At 37.0% G+C, this 20,624-nt stretch overlaps 1 protein-coding gene and 1 long non-coding RNA gene across 3 annotated transcripts in view; one reads left to right on the top strand and one right to left on the bottom strand.

Annotated features, from left to right (window-relative positions):
• Nucleotides 1-20,624, top strand: part of LOC132156771 (cadherin-23-like) — a 235,750-nt gene that overhangs the window by 69,607 nt on the left and 145,519 nt on the right. The gene's annotated exons all lie outside the window — the stretch shown is intronic.
• LOC132156482 (uncharacterized) lies at nucleotides 15,752-18,795 on the bottom strand. The gene is made up of 3 exons (XR_009437435.1): nucleotides 18,598-18,795; nucleotides 16,481-16,513; nucleotides 15,752-16,365 (listed from the first exon to the last, which is right to left on the bottom strand). It is a non-coding gene; the product is annotated as an uncharacterized LOC132156482 (long non-coding RNA).

Here is a 20,624-nt window from a genome sequence, read left to right as displayed (position 1 = left end):
CAGCTTTTATTTCTGTAACTTTAAGGTGCTTTCAAGAACATCAATGAAATTCAAATATTTATTCATGTAGAACATTTATAGAATGGTTTTTGAATAGGTTGAGCATCATAGCAGGCTGCAGGAAAGGACTGTGTGTGAATGGGCTCGTAATTGGCAGTGTAAATTGTTGGGCAGTAACTGTGGGAGGTTTCTTATGGAAGGAAAGCAGGTGAACAGCATTGCATCTGACAGTTATAAAGCTGCTTAAATTTACAGCCATTTGTGTGTGTGTGTGTGTGTGTGTAAGCATGCAGTTGTGTGTGTCAGTGTTTACTGCACTGTTATTCTGTGATGACACTCCACAGCTGCTGAATCTACAGCACTACAGCAAGAGAATTATATTGTGTTAGAGGAAAAACACTGGTTGTCTTATTGAGATCTGAGTTGAGAATGGCTTGCAATCCTATTCAGTTTGTTGAATTAAATGTATTCAGCAAAGATGCATTACATTGATCAGAATTACTTTTTCCAAATAAATAGGGGAGAGCGGGGTAAGTTGTCACATGGGTAAGTTGTCACACTGTTCATAACTCCAAAACTTGAGGCTCTATCTAAAAATCAAATAGCCACTTTGTGTGACTTCTTCTTCTATAGTCAATTTCCTGTTCAAATGTGGTCAAGATTTCTCTAATCTGAGTTTAGCTCAATTTTCTTATTTTTTGGCTTAAAGAGTAAAAACATTGCACTCTACATTTTATGCAATACTACAAGACACCATCCCCTTGCACTGAGGCTAATCAACGACTTGCTAACGACCTGAATGAGTTTTATAGTAGATTTGAAACCCCCAACACCCACTCTGACCATCTCCCTACACAACCATTAACACCTCCTGCAATCCCCCTCTCCATACCTCCTGCTCTTCAAATCTGTGAAGATGATGTGCGCCAGGTCTTCAAGAAAAACAAAAGAAGAAAAGCACCAGGCCCAGATGGCGTTACACCAGCCTGTCTGAAAACCTGTGCTGACCAGCTGGCCCCCATCTTTTCACAGATCTTCAACAGATCTCTGGAGTTGTGTGAAGTGCCTTCCTGCTTCAAACGCTCAACCATAATCCCCATTCCAAAGAAACCCAAGATAACAGGACTTAACGACTACAGACCTGTGGCTCTAACGTCTGTCGTCATGAAGTCGTTTGAAAAACTGGTTCTGGCTTATCTGAAGGACATCACTTGACCCTTACTAGACCCCCTGCAGTTTGCGTACCGAGCAAACAGGTCCGTGGATGATGCAATCAACATGGCATTGCACTTCATCCTGCAACATCTGGACAAAACAGGGACTTATGTGAGGATCCTGTTTGTGGACTTTAGTTCGGCTTTCAACACCATCATCCCAACAACCCTCCAGACCAAACTGACCCAGCTCTCTGTTCCTAGCTCTATCTGTCAGTGGATCACCAGCTTTCTGACAGATAGGCAACAGTTAGTGAGACTGGGGAAATTCATGTCAAACAGCTGCTCCACCAACACTGGTGCCCCTCAGGGATGTGTTCTCTCCCCTCTGCTCTTCTCCCTGTACACCAACGACTGCACCTCTAAAGACCCCTCTGTCAAGCTCCTGAAGTTTGCAGACAACACTACAGTCATCGGCCTCATCCAGGACGGTGACGAGTCTGCTTACAGACAGGAGGTTGAGCAGCTGGCTGTCTGGTGCAGTCTTAACAACCTGGAGCTGAACACGCTCAAAACAGTGGAGATGACTGTGGACTTTAGGAGAAACCCCCCTGCACTTTCCCCACTCACCATCATGAACAGCACTGTGACTGCAGTGGAGTCATTCAGATTCCTGGGAACCACCATCTCTCAGGACCTGAAGTGGGACAATCACATTGGCTCCATTGTGAAAAAAGCCCAACAAAGGTTGTACTTCCTTCGCCAGCTGAGGAAGTTTAACCTGCCACAGGAGCTGCTGAAACAGTTCTACTCAGCCGTCATTGAGTCAGTCCTGTGTACTTCAATTACTGTCTGGTTTGGTTCAGCTACAAAAATCAGATATCAGAAGACTACAGAGAACTGTTCGGACTGCTGAAAGGATTATTGGTGCTCCCCTGCCCACCCTCCAAGAACTGTACACATCCAGAGTGAGGAAAAGGACTCAGAAAATCAAACTGGATCCCTCACATCCAAGTCACCCCATCTTTGAACTTTTGCCATCTGGCCGGCGCCTCAGAGCCGCAAATACAAGAACAGCAAGGCACAAGAATAGTTTCTTCCCCCAGACAATCTACCTCATGAACAGTTAAATGTTTCCCACTTAAACTTATGCAAAAATGTGCAATATCCTGTCTGTGTGTTGTTGTCTCTGTTTACTGGAAGCTTATGTCACTAAAACAAATTCCTTGTATGCGCAAGCATACTTGGCAATAAAGCTCTTTCTGATTCTGATTTCTGATTCTGATTCTGATACAACTTTGTTAGGTATGAATGTTAAAAATTATTATTTTGCACAAAATAGAGGAGACAATAACGTGTCTTTTGATACTTTAGCTGACGTGCTATTATTGAGCTAACCTTGAGATTTAGCCAACTTTAGCACACAAGTCAGTTTGGGGCAAGTTGTCTCAATGACTTTGGGGCAAGTCGTCACATATGACAACTTGCCCAAGTACAAAAAAAACACATAGAACATGCTCAAAAAACATTGAGATGTATTTCTGGAAACTTTGCACCATCCTATGTCACAGATCGACCCATTCAGAACCCTGCCCTGCCAGGCCCCAGCAGCAAATCTGTTCTGTCTAGCATGCCCAGTTATGCTTCTGCTATCACCAGCTCACCCTTACCCAGCAATGCTATTGCTGACAGCAGACTACCAACTCCAGAGCAATTCTTAGAAATAGAAAAGCAACTAGAAGTAGAAAAGAATACGGCTGAATCTAGCTAAAAGCGGTTTCAAAATTGTTGTATGTGAGTCAAAATCTGGACCTACTAAAATCGAGGCAGTTAAAAGAAGAAGAATAATAGAAGAGTCATCATCAGATGATGAAGAGTGCTTCTGCCTCAACTTTGTGGAGCCATTTTCAAACATTCTTCCAAAAGAGACCTGGGTAAAATGTGTAAAAATCAACAAATGGGCCCATGATGCTTGCACTTCAGTCCAGGCAATTTAGGTGTGCCAGAATTGTGACTCTGAAGATGAGTCTAATTAATTCGATAAAGGGAATCTGTTTAACATGTTAAGTTAAGTGAGTTATCTGCAGTATTTCATTCAGTTATCATGGATCTATGTGCAAGCCAGAGAACGTTTGAGTTTAAAGTTCAAAGTAAAGTGGTCTTGCCACTTAAACGTGTTTTGATTGAAATGTGTATTGTTTGGATTGAAATAATTGTTTTTCCAAATTCTCTAGGCATGATTTTTTTTTTTACATTTCCAGTTCTGGTTGAAATTTAAAGTTAAAATCAATAATCAGAATTAAATAGTTTTGTTCTTATTATTAGACTATTATTAGATAGTCTAGTGTGACAACTTACCTGCCGATGGGGCAAGTTGTCACAAGTGCACATTCTCTATTCAACAGTCTACAACTCCGTAATGATATAAGATATGAAAATGTAATGAAAACAACATATGTGCCCAAGACTTCATTCTTTCATTTGGTGAGACATTTATATCATTGTGATGTACGGTGCTCATTAAATGTTAGACAGTTTGAAAAGTGTGACAACTTACCCCGCTCTCCCCTACTGCTAATTTAAACTGAAAAATGTATTTGTTTCAACAAAAATAATACGCATGCAGCTGTTTTCAACACTGACAAGAAATGTTTCTTGAGCATCAAAGCAACATATTAGAATTATTTCTAAAGAATAATGTGACAATGAAGACTGAATCAGTTTTGTTATTTACAATATTTCTGTTTAACTGTATTTTTGATCAAATAAATTCAGCCTTTGAAAGCATTAAATAATAATAAAAACACTTAAATATGGACTAAAATATATAATCAGCAGGCATTTAATGTCAGCATTTATTTTTATCAAATCAAAATATGTTTGATGGCTATTAAATGATTTGACAGTATTGAAACGACATATTTTAAACTGCAAATAGTGAGTTTTTGGTTTTGGCCTACATTTTATACATCTAGCAGAGCTTTTATGCAGAGTGACATGCATGACACTGAAAGATTTGTATGTGTTGTTGTTGTTGTTGTGAGTGTTTGTAGTGGAATCACTGATATTAGATTGACTGGATTATTTTTGGCTTTAGTTCACACATGTTCATGTGCTGAAACAGGCAAACACACTTTGCATTTGCAGTTTGACTTCAGAGAGACTTGAGATCCTCTGTGGCAGTGAGCCGCATGTTAGTAAATATATATATTTTTTGTGTGGTTAAACACATAACAACACAGGAATGATAAAATACACAGATAAAGCATCACATTTAATTGTGACAAAATCATTTTCCTATTTTTCACATCACGTTACGACTTCCAAGCTTGTACACAGAAACTTCCCAGAAAGACTTGAAGGCAATGCATTCTGTTGTTAATCTGCAGTTAATCTGTGAATTACATGTAGTGTACTGTACAATACAGCCTTAAGAAGCTTTCAGTGAGAGAACAGTCTGAAGAACATTTTAGTAATCCAAAGTACCTTTTGTAGTTGGAAATTGGCCTTTGTACAATGTAAAAATAAAGGTTTTTTATTGGCATCTTTGGTTCTATAAAGAACCTTTATTTTTAACACTGTGCAAAGGCCAATTTTTGTGTCAGGAGCATATAATGTCCAAAACCGCTGTATTGCTTGGCCCACTCACTAGGGTTATCACTGAATAAGAGAAATAGAAAAAATGTGTGAACATTACGAATTTGTAATATAACAAGATGTAATCAAAGGTCTTTAGTAATGATAGAGGCCAGTGCTGCATGTCACACAGTGGCAAGCTTAATAACTGTTTTGGGAGACAGTGTATGGCATTAATAAATACTTTGAAGGGTGAGCTCAGACCTGTCAGAACAAAAAATAGGATATTTTCAAACTGACTATTTTCCCTCCCAAACCTGCCAAAAATCCAGAAGACAAAGAGCGAGTGTGCCGGCTTTCAATTTACGTTCAAAGAAAAATGGAGCTGTGGGAAATGGAGATTTGTGGTGGACAGTGATGATATGGCCTCTTGATCTGTTTGAAAACTGCCTGCCAAATATAAAGCAGCGGATGTTTAGGGAAGGGAATTGCTCTCCCCAGCCGTCATTACGGAATTCACTGCTAGAGCGGTAAACTGGAGGCTTTATCCCCGTCACTCTCACTGAAATCTATTACGAACACTAGCAAACACACACATATGGAAGAGAGAGCACTTTCCCTGCATCTCTAGTGAATTAGAGAGAGGAAGGAAGGCAGAAAGACATGCACTCAACTATTTAGCATTTGCATTTATACAATAGATCAGGTTTAGCAACCCTGGGGCAATAATTGGCATTCAAGAGAGATCGATATTACTTAGTTTAGTTCTTTATTTATTGTAGAAATGTCGAGAGATCAATATTATTTTATTGTAGAAATGTCAAATATCCTCATACTGTATCTGGATGTCAAATGTCGCTGGAATGATGCTCTATTGTTCGAAAGTTTGAGATTGTTAATATTTTCTAGTGTTTTGAAGTCACTTGTGCTCCCCAAGGCTGCATTAAATGAAAAATGCGGAAAAACTGTAATATTGGAAACTATTCTTATGATTTAAAAGAACTGTTTTCTATTTGAATATATTTTAAAATTTAATAAATTTTGTGACACAAAGCTGAATTTTCATCATCATTACTCCAATCTTCAGTATCACATGATTCTTCAGAAATCATTCGAAAGATTTTCTGCTCAGTAAACGTTTCTTATTACTATACATTTGTGGTCAAATTAATTCATTGTGTAAACCATAAAACATTATGTCATCATTTACTAAACTTCAGATTTGTTCAAACCTCCTTGAATTTCTTTCTTTCTCTTAATAAAATAATATTTTTTGAGGAATGTGTGTAATCAGATATTTGATGCTCTTCAATGACTTCCATAATATTGTTCTCTACTGTGGAAGTCTGTTGGGACCATTGGTCCATATAATGGATAGTGGAAATCAAATTGAGTGACAAACATGGCAAAACCAATGCAAGTGCTACAGTATTTAGTAAAAACAGTCACATCACCAGTGGCCTCTTTGGTCTTTGTGGCCTTAAACTACCATCTCTCATTGAAAATGTATGTTTTTTGGTTGCATTGTCGCTGCAAATTGCTGTATATGTGAACATATGTTCTGAGTTTGGACAAGATGATCTCAGAAGACAGCATAATTAAGATGCATCTAAAATGCCACTAACATCGAGGACAGGTTGTTTGTGAAGGTTTTAAGGGTATTTGTGAGGTTTGTGTGCATTTATGATGCTGTATGTGAGTTTTTGTCTATGTTTGTGTGTCCATGTGTGTTTTGATGGTTATTTAGTGAGATATCACAGATGCAGACTCATCTCGTTGCAGTTTAGCACACATCATTTACACTTCAGTGGCTAATACTAACAACGCCTGTGTCCTGTCCGTCAAACTCTCTCTCTCCTTCTCTCTATGTCCTATATCTGCTTGAGCATGAAGAGCACCTTTGATTTGTGTTTGCAGGTTTTGGAGTCTAATCTCACCAGTCATACCAGAGAGAGCTAGAAAGAGTCTTCCATGCCTGTACTACTTGAATCAACCAAACCACAGAATCACACATTCACATTCATTCTTGTAGCACACGTCAAATGTAGATTAGTCAGAGCAGATTTGTGCCGTAATCACAGGCCACTCATTTATGTGGGAAGCAGTTTGCTTTCAAGAGTCTGATTAATTGTGCAGGAAAAGACTTTAAAGCGAAATCCCCAAAATAGTATGTTGTAGTGTTTAATATATTAGAAGTATTCATGCTGTTTTTGAACAGATACACTACTGTACAAAGTTTGAGGTTTTAAGGTTTTTAAAAGAAGCCTCTGATGCACCAAGGCTGCATTTCCTTGGTTTGGAAGTACAGTTAACTAAAAAATTTTATGTAATTTATTCCTGTGATCAAAGCTGATTTTTCAGCATCATTCCTCCAGTCTTCAGTGTCACAACGTCCTTCATAAATCATTCTAATATGCTGATTTGATGCTTATGAAAAAATTGTTATTATTATTATTAGTAGTGTTGAAAACCAATGTGCTACTTAATAGATTTGTAGTAACCATGATACATTTATTAGAGTTATTATTATTGTTATTTAGGAAAGTTCAAAAGAGCAGCATTTATTAAAAAAAATGTTAAATTTTGATCAATATACTGTATCCTTGCTAAATAAAGGAATTAATAAAGAAAAAAACTTACAAACAAAATCAAACTTTTGAACGATATCATATTATGGACTACAGTGGGATTTTAAAGCTCATTACTGATGCTGAGGTTTGGTTCAGATTAATGCTCTGGAATTTTTGTGCGTTTGCACAAAATATAATTTGACATTTTAATAAATTCAATGTTTTCTCACTCTCTGTGAAATCAATACACTTTTACTCACAGATGACAAACTTCATTTTTAGATGCTCTTTTATTTCTGGAAATGATTGTGGATTGCATAATTCGTTCAGATTTTTGACTATGATATATGTTGACTGTGTGGTTTGTGATAGTTATATTTATTAGTGGATATTAGTTTCAGTGTTTGTAAATGCTTACATTTTCTAGTTTAATCACACAGAATTGACGATTCTGTCATCGTTTACTCATCCTCATGTCAGTCAAAATGTGTATCGTTCTTCATTGCAAGGAACACAGAAGGAGACATTTTTTCACAACAAAAGCAAACTGCAACCAAGAACTGTCAAACTTTGAGGAAGTACTGTACAAAAAGTGCCAAAAAGTATTAAAATACGATACCAGTGTTGTGGAGTAAGTAGTTACATGTAACGGTGTTACGTAATTTAATTACAAAATTATTGTAACTGTAATTAGTTACAGTTACTACGAAAAAATGAGTAATTAAATTAGTTACTTATGAAATTTTTAACGATTACACAAAGGGGATTAAATTTGAATATTTACACACATCCACATACAGATTTAACTGATTTCTTTCCCAAATTGCACTGACTATTCTGAGACATACCGCCCTAATAATTTCCGGGATGCGGAAATACAGTCTGGTTCATAGAATCCAGTCATAAAAACTAAAAATGCGGACGGAATATGCCACATTTTGGATGAATAAATTAAAAGTAAGTCAGTACACTTGAATCAAAACATGACATCGACTAGTGTCTGGGAATATAAAGCCCCAAAAATGCAATATATGACTCCTGCACATTCTGCGTGTCTGTGTAAATCAGGGGCGGACTGGACACCGGGAGAACCTGGACAATTCCCTGGCAGCCGATTTTGCCCGATTTTGCCCCACTATTTAATATCATTATTGTATAATTGCCTGCCGAATGTACTAAAGCGATCATTTGCGAATCCGCCATTTGATAATTAAATCTCTTATAAATCATGAATTGTTAGTCATGACTCGTGCGCTCTCCGCGCCTCCGCCAAACGGTTTGGATCAGACTCAGAGTAATCAATGCGAGAGAGAGAGAGAATAGAGTGGACTGTGGAAGCGCACAGCTGGAGCAGAGAAGCAGAACTCCTGTTCAGGGTTTCTGGTCAGTTTCATCTGTAAAGATGCTTTTTTGTCTTTGTTTTTTTATTTATTTAATCAAGCAGCAGCACGTTGCTCATCAGTCATCACTCAAAATACTATATAAAGGACATCATTATTATCTGTTGTAATGCTACAGTAGTAATTTAGCTGAAAAAAATTCAATTTTTTTTTATAGGTTTAGGGGGAGCTACGACAGACAACAACACAACCCTTACGAAAATTAACATTTTAATATTTAACTATAAATCCAGAGAAAATGGTTACTATTGTTTAACTGTGGTAACCAAAAATGTAAAATTATTTTACAAATGTATTTATTTAAAAATAAATACAAATCCATTTGCAAAAAAAAAAAAATAACAAGGTTATTTTACTTTTATATAGGCTAATGAAAGCATGGTTAATTTTTGTAAGGGAAAAACATGACTCATGTACAGTATTAGGATTTTTCTATAAAGATATTGTAGTATTGTAGAGTATTGTATTGTAAAGTATAGTTTTATTCAATCTTGAGTATTAAAGTCATGAGAGAGATGGATAACAGGGCAAAATAAAGAGACTGAAGAGAAAAATGGAAGTGAAGGTGCAATTCAGGAGAGAACTTTTAATTATTTTGCATGTCCCCAAATTAAAGATTTAAACATTTTTTTATGTCAGGTCCATACAAAAAATAGTTTTGTCCATGAATTTGTTTGTATGAGTTTGAATTTTCCAGTCTGAATTTTTTTCCCAGTCCGCCCCTCCTGTAAATTAATGGCAAAGACATGGTTTCATTTACTACACATAGGCCTACTGAAGCTCGCAGTGTTTTCAACCTCTGCCGCCTCAATATAGGAGTACACGAGCACATTAACATAATTTCTAGAACTGCTCTGTGTCACTTCATGTGCATTTTACTTAATTTGAGAAAACTATCATCATATACAAAGAGACAGCAGTTTAAAAAAAACACCAATGTTTCAGGAGTTTACGTTACAGAATATGTCACATGCTTATTAGATAACTGTATTTAAGTTGATGTATATGCTTTTATTTATTATTCTTTAATTTTCACAAATTTAGAAAAGTAATCAAAAAGTACTCTAAAGTAATTAGTTACATTACTTTAATAAAGTAATTGAAAAAGTTACACTACTATTACATTTCCAAAGTAACTTTCCCAACACTGATAGTATGGATGAAATTTAAGTCATTGACTAAACCTGTACATGATGCTCAGCTAATCCTTCAGTTAATGTTAATCAGTTAATGAACATGTTTTTTTATTGTCTTACCTGCTTCTGTTTCATTCTTCCTGTCTGTGTCTGTATTTCAGTCTGTCTCTCTTTCTTTTTCCTCATATTCCCAGCACAACTGCTTGGATGTATAATTGAGTCCTGCACCCCATCCCTATTTTCCTTTTTCACTGTCTTTCCTCTCTTTCCCTGGAGATGGAGAGAGAAATAGCAGGACTGTGACTTGAGCACATGACTTACACCGATAGTCAGTGTGAGAAATATGCACTACATCCATATGATATGTGAGGAGTTTCCACGAGTAGAATGATAATCAGTGATTACTCATTTATGCATCCAAGCATCCATCCATCCATCTTTTAGTTTAGAGTAAATTTACTTGATCACTTAATGATTTATGCAGAAACAACAGAATCAAATGGAGAAGTTGTTGCGGGAAAACAGCCTGGTTTTATTCTCATTCCCAGTCATAAGACCCCATCATCACTTCTCACACAAGTTCTCTCCTCTCTCACTTCATCTCTTTTATCTCTCTCTCATGCCTTGAATTGTCTTATAAATGAGGGAAGGTTGCATTTAGTTTAGCTTGAATATTAAATGAATATTGAATATTGAATATTAAATTTGTTTGCTTTTGTTTCACTTGTAAATCTTGTGTTAAATATTCACCGAGTGCCTCTATCTGCTGTAAAGCTACATGGAGTGATTGCAAACGACCCCCCCACCCACACACACACACAAACCTGTCCTAAGCTCTATATAATAATAATGTCAGATAATATGAGAGCATTAGTATCTATCTGTTCTCACCGCAGCTATAATCAACTGTTTGATGTGTCAAACTGGGTGTGTGTGTCAGTGTTTGGTGTGTGTGTGAGTGTGCGTGAGCTTGCATGTAAGATGTTTGGTTGTACATTTGAAGTGGGAATATTGATGTGTTGTAGTATATGTTGTTAGTATATGTTTTTGACAAGTATGTTTATATACTGTGAAATGTATTTGATGTACCATATCATGTGATCATGGTGTATACTTCTTGCACTTGATTATTTGTGGTGATCATTTCTCACACCCTGTTTCATCTTTATATCAATCAATTTCTCATTTTACCCTGTTTTCATCTCCTATTCTCTTTTTAGAGCTCTTTAGGTTGTTCTTTCATATTACATCTGTCTATCTGTCTGTCTGCTGTCTGTCTGCTGTCTGTCTGTCTGTGTTTCTGTCTGTCTGTCTGTCTGCTGTCTGTCTGTCTGTGTTTCTGTCTGTCTGTGTTTCTGTCTGTCTGTCTGTCTGTCTGTTTGCTGTCTGCTGTCTGTCTTTCTGTCTGTGTCTGCCTTTCTGTCTGTCTGTCTGTCTGTCTGTCTGTCTGTCTGTCTGCTGTCTGCTGTCTGTCTGTCTGTCTGTTTGCTGTCTGCTGTCTGTCTTTCTGTCTGTGTCTGCCTTTCTGTCTGTCTGTCTGTCTGTCTGTTTGTCTGTCGTCTGTCTGTCTGTCTGTCTGTCTGTCTGCTGTCTGACTTCTGTCTGTCTGTCTGCTGTCTGACGTCTGTCTGTCTGTCTGTCTGTCTGTCTGGTTCAGATTTGAGCACAATCTGAGACTTTGACATGTTTTTTTTTTACTTACATTTGAAGTGGGAATATTGATGTGTTGTAGTATATGTTGTTAGTATATGTTTTTGACAAGTATGTTTATATACTGTGAAATGTATTTGATGTACCATATCGTGTGATCATGGTGTATACTTCTTGCCCTTGATTATTTGTGGTGATCATTTCTCACACCCTGTTTCATCTTTATATCAATCAATTTCTCATTTTACCCTGTTTTCATCTCCTATTCTCTTTTTAGAGCTCTTTAGGTTGTTCTTTCATATTACATCTGTCTATCTGTCTGTCTTTCTGTCTGTCTGCTGTCTGTCTGCTGTCTGTCTGTCTGTCTGTCTGTCTGTGTTTCTGTCCGTCTGTCTGTGTTTCTGTCTGTCTGTCTGCTGTCTGTCTGACTGTCTGTGTTTCTGTCTGTCTGTGTTTCTGTCTGTCTGTCTTTGTTTCTGTCTGTCTGTCTGTCTGTCTGTTTGCTGTCTGCTGTCTGTCTTTCTGTCTGTGTCTGCCTTTCTGTCTGTCTGTCTGCTGTCTGTCTGTTTGCTGTCTGCTGTCTGTCTTTCTGTCTGTGTCTGCCTTTCTGTCTGTCTGTCTGTCTGTCTGTCTGTCTGTTTGTCTGTCGTCTGTCTGTCTGTCTGTCTGTCTGCTGTCTGACTTCTGTCTGTCTGTCTGCTGTCTGACGTCTGTCTGTCTGTCTGTCTGGTTCAGATTTGAGCACAATCTGGGACTTTGACATGTTTTTTTTTTACTTACATTTTCTCTCCATTTTATGTCATTGTTATTTAGAACATGATTATTACATGATTTTTCCCCCTTATAAGCTTTTTGCTCAAACGTTCTCTCTTGAGGCGCAAATGAATGTGCCTTTTGTTTGGGTAAATATGGATTTTTCACCCCTGACTGAAAATGACATATTGAAAGCTTTAGTCTGCCGTCAAATCATAAATATGAGGTCACAAAAACAAGGAAAACTTCACTGTGCCGATAACTTTGCAACAGTGTAGAGTAAACATTACAATGATACCATTTTTTTTTATTGTTCACAGCAATAAAATCAAAAGTGGATTATTATCAAGGGTAAAAAAGCAGTGAAAAGTGAAGACCTGCCCTATAATTAGTGATTTTCTCCATGGCCACACTGGGTCTCCACCACAGTGAGTTTAATCAGCCGCTGATAATACAGCTCCTCCAACAGCACCCTTGTCTAATAGAAAGGAAATAGACATCACCCCAAAGAGCAGCCATAACAGATAAACACTCCTCTTCCTCTGCTGTCCCCCGCAGAGTGTTTGATGCAGTAAACAAATGTTTTCTTACACACACAGCAGTCTCTCACCAATCATGCATGTACACGCTGATCAAATTAGCAATTATATATAAAAAAAACAAAACATGCATGCACAGTTTACGCACGCACACACACACACACACACACACACACACACACACACACACACACACACACACACACACACACACACATATTGATAATTGCAGTGTTTTATTTTGGACAAATGCAACAATATCAAATAAATACATGAAGCTGGAATGCATAGTCTCTTTGAGCAATGCACCTTTTGTATGATAATCAGCTCTCTGCCCATTTGCATTTAATTCTATTAAAAACACAATTCACCTGAACGAAATGGATAGAGGCTAAGAAATAAGAGCAAGAGAAATGAGACACACCAAATGGGGAAACAGTGTTTATGTGGTAATTTTGTATTTCTGAAGGCTGATGCTTTCAAAGCTGTTTTATCAGACTGTTTGACTTTTTTATTTTAGCCCAAAATAAAAATTGTCACTATTTATTCTTCCTTCCAAATCCAGATAATTTCCTTTTTGAATTATGTTGCATGCTTTCTTCATGAATTTTCATTCTACTTTGCATATTTTCCTCATGCACAAAATACAGTTGTCAAGCTCCAAAAAAAGTCTTATGAAGTTACTTAGGTAATGAAGTCTTATGAAGGTACTGTCATATAGACTACTCATAACTTGACACGTAAAGACACATTGCACCAGTTGAAGACAATTTACAAATGCTGAAACATGAATGAAATTTGAAAGCTACAGTGTAAAAATCTTGCCAGTTCCTCACACAAACCTATTAAACGATTTGGGATATATGTCACAAATCATATGAACCATTTTACCATTGCTTTATAGTGCTCTTTTTTCGTTGAACGGAAAAGAGCTGAGACATTCGGCTAAAAAGTCTGTTTTTCTTTTCTTGGAAGAAAGAAAAAAAAGGGTGAGGGTGAGTAAATCATGACAAAATTTTCATTATCATCCTTTCCCTGTCTTTTCCGTAGCATTTCTGCACTTTGTTCATCCCATGTGTGCATCTGACCCTGGCTCGCTCCCGCCGAGACACAAAAAATAGGATGAATGAGAGAATGACAGAGTTTGAATGATTGAGGCCGAGGAGTGGGAGATGGAGGGTTTTTCTTTGTGGCGTCCTTGTGCTCTCGCCATGAGGTACCCAAATACCATCAGTTTTTCTCTTTGTGCATTTTGTTCTCTCTCTCACTCTTGCTCTCTCTCTCTCTCTCTCTCTCTCTCTCTCTCTCTCTCTCTGTGTCTCTCGGCCTTCCAGGCTCTTTCTTGATTATCTTTCTTCTTAAATACACAGCAAAGACCTTTGGTGACCAGTCAGCCGTGAGCTGTATGTGTGTGTGTGTGTGTGTGTGTGTGGAGTGTGAGCTGATTAGATAGTGTATTTTTCTCCATACCTCTACAGATTGAGAAATACTCTATTTACGTGGGTTGCTCTTTAAGATGGCATATGCTACTGCAGTTGTGTGTTACAAGCTCAGTGTTCATTCACACAAATACATGGTCTTTGGCTGTCAGTGTACAAGGTTAAAAGTATAAGATCATTTTGTATGACCGAGTGACTAAAAACCATCCATTATTTTTACATCACGTACCTAAACATCAGACTGTGTGTCTGTTGGATGTTGGCTATGTATGCATAATAAGTTAGTTCCTACATTTATTAAATTAAATATATATCATTGATTTATTTTAAATAATTATTACATTTAAATCATTTGAAAGAAATAAATACAAATAAATAAAATAAAACAATTATATTTATTTTAAATTACTTATTTAATGTATTTAAAATCATTTGTATTATATTATATTATATTATATTATATTATATTATATTATATTATATTATATTATATTATATTATATTATATTATATTTAGTCTAAATTATAATAAATACATTTAACTGGTAAGATTTGCTTACCTAGAGCAGTTTTTCAACCTGTCCTCCAACCAATATGCCCGTATAGGTCGTTTGTCCAAATCCCTGAAATACGGCCCATCAGAGCATATACTACAATTTCGCCCCTATCGGAAACAGGACATTTTCATATTATTGTTTTGTACTCTTTTATTTGCGTTATAATTCAGGTTTCGTGTAGCTCAGTTGGTTTAGTATTGTGTTTTACGACGATATGTAATCATGCGATCATGGGTTCGATCCCAGAGAACGCACATGCTCATAAAATGTATATGCTCTATAAATCATAATTTTGCATGATTTATGTTAGGGGTACGGTTTATGGGTGGGTTTAGTAAAATTGGAACGAATAAGCCACCTAGTACAAACAAATGTACAAATTACTGTGAGAACGGTGTAAAAAGTCCACACGTTGCATTTAAATAAACCCACGTTTTGATTGGTAATGATGTTATACATCATTTCATGACGACTGATGCAACACGATACAGTCATTATTTTTAACTTAACTTTAACTTAAATTTAAAATGTAAATATAGGTCGTAATAAGGTGCTTGCACAAATGATCTATATGGTCGTTTTTTTTTTTTTCAAAAATTATCTTATTTGTATTTGTATGATTTCAGAAGACTTACATGTTAATCATATAGATCATATTTTTATGATAACCAATTGTTTACTTATCCTGCTTTTAATAAATTTGTGCCTGCATTAATTTTTATATGTAAACCCTTGTTTTAAAGCTGTGTCTCCAGCAGTGATACAAATCCTTGTGTACGACATCACTAATTGTGGGTGGAGTTTGGCCGAGACGGCTATGGTTTGTGGCGTGACCATTGCATGCCTTTCAGTGTAAATTTTGATTCAGGACAGAGGGATGAGAGAGATAGTAAAAAAGAGGGTGGAGATGTGCACCCCCTCCACCCCAACCCCCATTCAAAGCCATTTCCTTCTGGAAGAAGATGAAGAGAGCTGTTCTTCTGCTTCATTACTCACCTTTCACTCTCTCACTTTCTCTTTCTGCTTCATTCTCATCATGGCCAGGAAAGTGAATGAGGACCAAAAAAATGCACTAGGAAATGAAATATAAGAGTACGAACAAGAAAATTGAAAATCAGATCTTGGGCAATTTGGATGCAATGTGAATGAGAATGTGAATACCACTTTAATACTTGTTTCCTGTCTTCTTTCTTACACCCTCTGTATACAGTAGGTTTTACTGACAATTTAGATTACATTTTACCCACAGACTCTTGCCGTTTGTGTTGATGTGCCTTCCTTTTCAAGAAGAAGAGGTGTTTGAGCTCCGTGTGATTCTGAGTGATGTTTCTAGTCTAAGTGCTGATGCGCAGGAGGGCGAGCTACTTTGTGTCATCTGTAGTCGACAATCAACTCCCTTGTTTTGCTGATGTTAAGGGATTGTTGTCCACAGACTGGGTTGATGAGTCCCAGAACTGTAGTGTCGTCAGTGAATCTTAATGATATGATTGTTCCTGTGTTTGCCAACGCAGTCGTAGGTCAGCAGGATCCACATCAGTGCTACTTATGGTGGGATGAAAAGTTCCGGTCTGGATTTTTGACAGCCGGAGACCTGTTGTTCAGAAAGAACAGGTGATGAACAACTGATGTGGTCGGTTCCAAGAGAGGACGCTTGTTAATAAGGGTCTAGAGGACGAAGGTACCCTGAACTAAAAACAATAAACAACATTCTGATGAAAGACTCTTTATTTTCCTGGTGCCTGAAAAAAAAAAAAGGCAGATGTTATGACATCTCTGTCGGGCATTTCAAATTAATTTGTGTCTGATGTACTACAGCCCTGTGAGTGAGTGCCACAGGGCTACACTTTTTTTATTTTTACAACATTTATTAATTCTAGGTGTAATTTAAATGTAATATATTTAAAGTAATAGTTCACCCAAAAATGAAAATGTTGTAGTAAGACCTTTATTCATCTTCGTAAACCTTTCAGATTCCAGATATAAAAATAGTTGTATCTCAGCCAATATTATCATATCATAACAAACCATACATTAATGGAAAGGTCATTTATTCAGCTTTCAGATTTTGTATAAATCTCAATTTCGAAAAATTTACACTTAAGACACTTACAGTAAGTTTTGTGGTCCAGGGTCTCACACACACACACACACACACACACACACACACACACACACACACACACACACACACACACACACACACACACACAAATATAGTAATAACAACACATAGATTTAGATTAGGTTATATATAACTTAGCTTAATAAATATAATAATAACTATAATAATTTGAAAAGTAAAAGTATTTAGATATGGAAATAATTTACAATGTTAACATTAACTTAAAGAAAATGCTGTAAGAGTATTGTTAATTGTTAGTTCATAATACCCAATGAATTTCCTTAAATTAATTAATTTAACCTTATTGTAAAGTGTTACCACTGTAGTAAGGATAATGTTTTAATTTATCAGTAATTTTTTGGCTCATCGGCCATTAAAAACACACACACACACGCGCGTCTGTGCGACTGTACTGTTGGTGTGAAGGGCGTTGTGCTTGTGTTCAGGTTGGATAAGGTGTTACATAATTGATTAGCTCATTTCAGCACTGATATATGAGGTATCTCTCTCTGATGGATGACGGTGGAGTGCAGGACGTAAGAAAGATACTGATGAGAAATACAAGTATAGAGTTTGGTAAATGATTCCATTTTTTAGGGAGGAATGGAGGGGGATGAATTTGTGTGTGTTTGCTGTGAAAAAGGAGCCACTTGGATGCATTAAAATGGTCTCATATCATCACCATTTACCAGCTTATAGTTGTTGCTGTCAGGATGAAATTCCACAGATGTTTATTTCATTGCGTTATTTTCATAATACAAAACGAACAGATTGTGAACAAAGGGAATATAATCACTTGCATAATTTCCCTGGCTGATGTAGGCGTCAAATTAAAACATATATTGTTGCATTATAATTTGCATAATTTGGTAGAAAGTATCTTCCCATGCCTCGTCATATCCTTTGAAGGGCAAACTACCGTCTGTCCTTTTTTGTCAATTCTCTTTAAACTCTGATAGTTTGCAGTGGAACCTGATCAGCGTTAGCTAAAGAGTGCGAGTGATGCGATGGATGAGTGTAAAGACTAGTTGTTTATTTTTCCCAATCATTTTTCTGTAAGAAATAAAAAAGGTTTGGGGTCAGTGAGATATACACTTCTGTAAAATCAGTAAGTGATCAGTAAGATGTAACCTTACTAGGCTCCTCAAGGCTGCATTTAATTATTGTAAATTAATATTGTGAAACAGTATTGCATTTTTAAATAATTTAATATATAATTTACTCCTGTGATGCAAAGCTGAATTTTCAGCATCATTACGGTTTTCAGTGTCACATGATCCTACAGAAATCATTCTAATATGCTGATTTATAATCAGTGTTGGAAACAGTTTTGCTGCTTAATACTTTTTGGAACGTGTGAAACTTTTTTTCAGGATCTTTTGATAGATATACATTTAAAGAGATGAACATTTATTCAAAATAGAAATCTTTTGTGACAACATTTTTGTAACAAGAGCTTTTAGTGATTTTTCCAAAAGCTCACAGTCCTTTAAATGTCAGACATTTAGAATTAGCAATAAAATGCAAATATATTCCCTAAAATACTTGATGGCTTTGTATTATGCAGGGCAGTTGGCAGCCCAAGTGAAGGAGAAAAAGAGAATTAGTTATAGTGTGAAAGTCAATGAGGAAAGTGACATTACCAAGCTGAAAAAGAGGAAAGGAAAAAAGCGGAGGGAAAGAGAGATATAATCATGAGACCTGTATCTGGTGTAGAGTGGGCGTTGGAGTCCGGTCTTTTAGCGGGCGTAGCTGTAATCAGTGCAGTATTGTTGGCAGCGGTCGGCCGGCTCTGCTTGTACCCTGCAGGGGTTTTACGGCTTTAGGCTAGCGCACTGCATGATCCTGCCACCGCACCGCGTCACCCCTGTAAATTAGCCTTTTACAGCTGGAGCCAGCCTCACTTTGAGAACGTACTCACTGTGGACCCCTTCCTCACCTCCTCTATCACACAATGTCTCTATTAACCCTCCCAATCAATGAAAACCTTCAGTGCGCCAGCTGCTCTCAGCCATCTAGTCCTGCTCAACCTGGTTAAACTTTAACTTTCTTCCAAACCGGTATTCACTCCCTCAACTCTGAAAAGGCCAGCTTTCATATGTTTTTCACAGTGTATCTTTAATCAGCCCTCTTCACTTGCCAAAGCTAGGCAGGAACGAGCTAACGACAGGACACACTGAGAGCCACGTTAAGCGGCTAAAATACTTTTTATGTTGTATTAAATGTAAGACAATAGCTGGCTAAGCACAAAGGTCTTCATTGTGTTTAACAGAATGCCGGCGAACAAGAGAGTATGATTAACTTGTTCGAGTGGATTGTTAAGAAATACATGGCATAAAATGATTTGCAGCAACAATGTCTGATAAAGTCTGTTATTTTCAGTGAGGGTTGGTGATTTTCTGTTGCATGAGCAACTACCTAACGCAGACGATGAAGGTCATGTAAGCCCATTTAAGCATGAAAATTTGTTATTGTTTCTATTAATTATAGTCCGTTTTTTTTTAATACCTAATTGGCCTTTCAAAATTTAAATATCTCAAAGAGAGGAACTTTTGAAAAGAACATTGGACTAGGGCTGCACGATAAAACACATGCGGTATTTAATGCGCATCTTGTTAGTAAAGCCGGTGTTCTGTTGATTTGTCCTACACTGTCAGATTTTCCTACCTCCCACTAAAACAGTGGGTAGTACAATTCGACAACAAAAAATGCTACTGTAAAGTTATGGTTTATTAAAGTCTGCACCTACCCCAACCCTAAACATACCCTTGCAGTAATGCAGATACATTAAATATTGTTGTTTAGCATGATAAAAGGATGCAATATTGATGTGAGCATGCGCAGTAAACCCTGGTAGGAAAATCTGATGGTAGGATAAAATGTCAGGACACCGGTTCTGTAATCAGAGGTAAATTTCCATCACCTGAGCGCTTTCACATGGAGCAGCATTAACTACACAGAGACGTTGTTCACTGACAAGCTGCGAGCTGCGACAAACATGCGCAAAATATGAACGTGGTTTTGCGCAGCTTGTCAGTGAACAACAGCTCTGTTTAGTTAATGTTGCTCCATGTGAAAGCGCACAGGTGATGGAGATTTACCTCTGATTACAGAACCGGCTTTACTGACAAGATGCGCATTAAATATTGCATGTGATTTATCGTGCAGCCCTACATTGGACATTTACATTACTTAAATATTTACAATAATTTTAATTTTATTTAATTTTATCAATGATCTTTACATACCAAATTGGTCTTTTAACATTAAAAGCTGATTTTAATAATTTTTAAATAAAGTATTTTAAAATACTTTATTGGTCCTTCAAGATTAAAATAGCTCAAAGAAAGGAACTTTGAAAAGAGCCATGGACTTTTATATTACTTATACATTTCTAATTATTTTATTTTATTTTATTTCGACTATGGAAAGCATTGATAGATAGACTAACACTGAAGTCCAGGCACTCAGCTACAGCAACATCACAAAGTTCCTGCTTGTGGTGCGGATGTAGCCATTAAAATGGCCCTAGGGACAAATTTAGCTCTCGAGGGATCACCTTGTTGGCTATTTCCTATAACGGAGTTCCTATTACTGCTCGGCGCAAAAGTCCCTATACAGCACACATTACAGCTGTTCTGGTCAGTCTTTATAGACCTCCTTGACAGAGACTGGTCAACCTCCAGTGATTTAATGCTGTCAGTATGGTAGAGATGTAGCACAGTGGG

Source organism: Carassius carassius, chromosome 14 (assembly GCF_963082965.1).
Source record: "Carassius carassius chromosome 14, fCarCar2.1, whole genome shotgun sequence".
In the NCBI taxonomy this organism is placed as follows: Eukaryota; Metazoa; Chordata; class Actinopteri; order Cypriniformes; family Cyprinidae; genus Carassius; species Carassius carassius.
The sequence above is the reverse complement of the archived record's forward strand: the minus strand, read 5'-3'. Positions and strand labels throughout refer to the sequence as shown.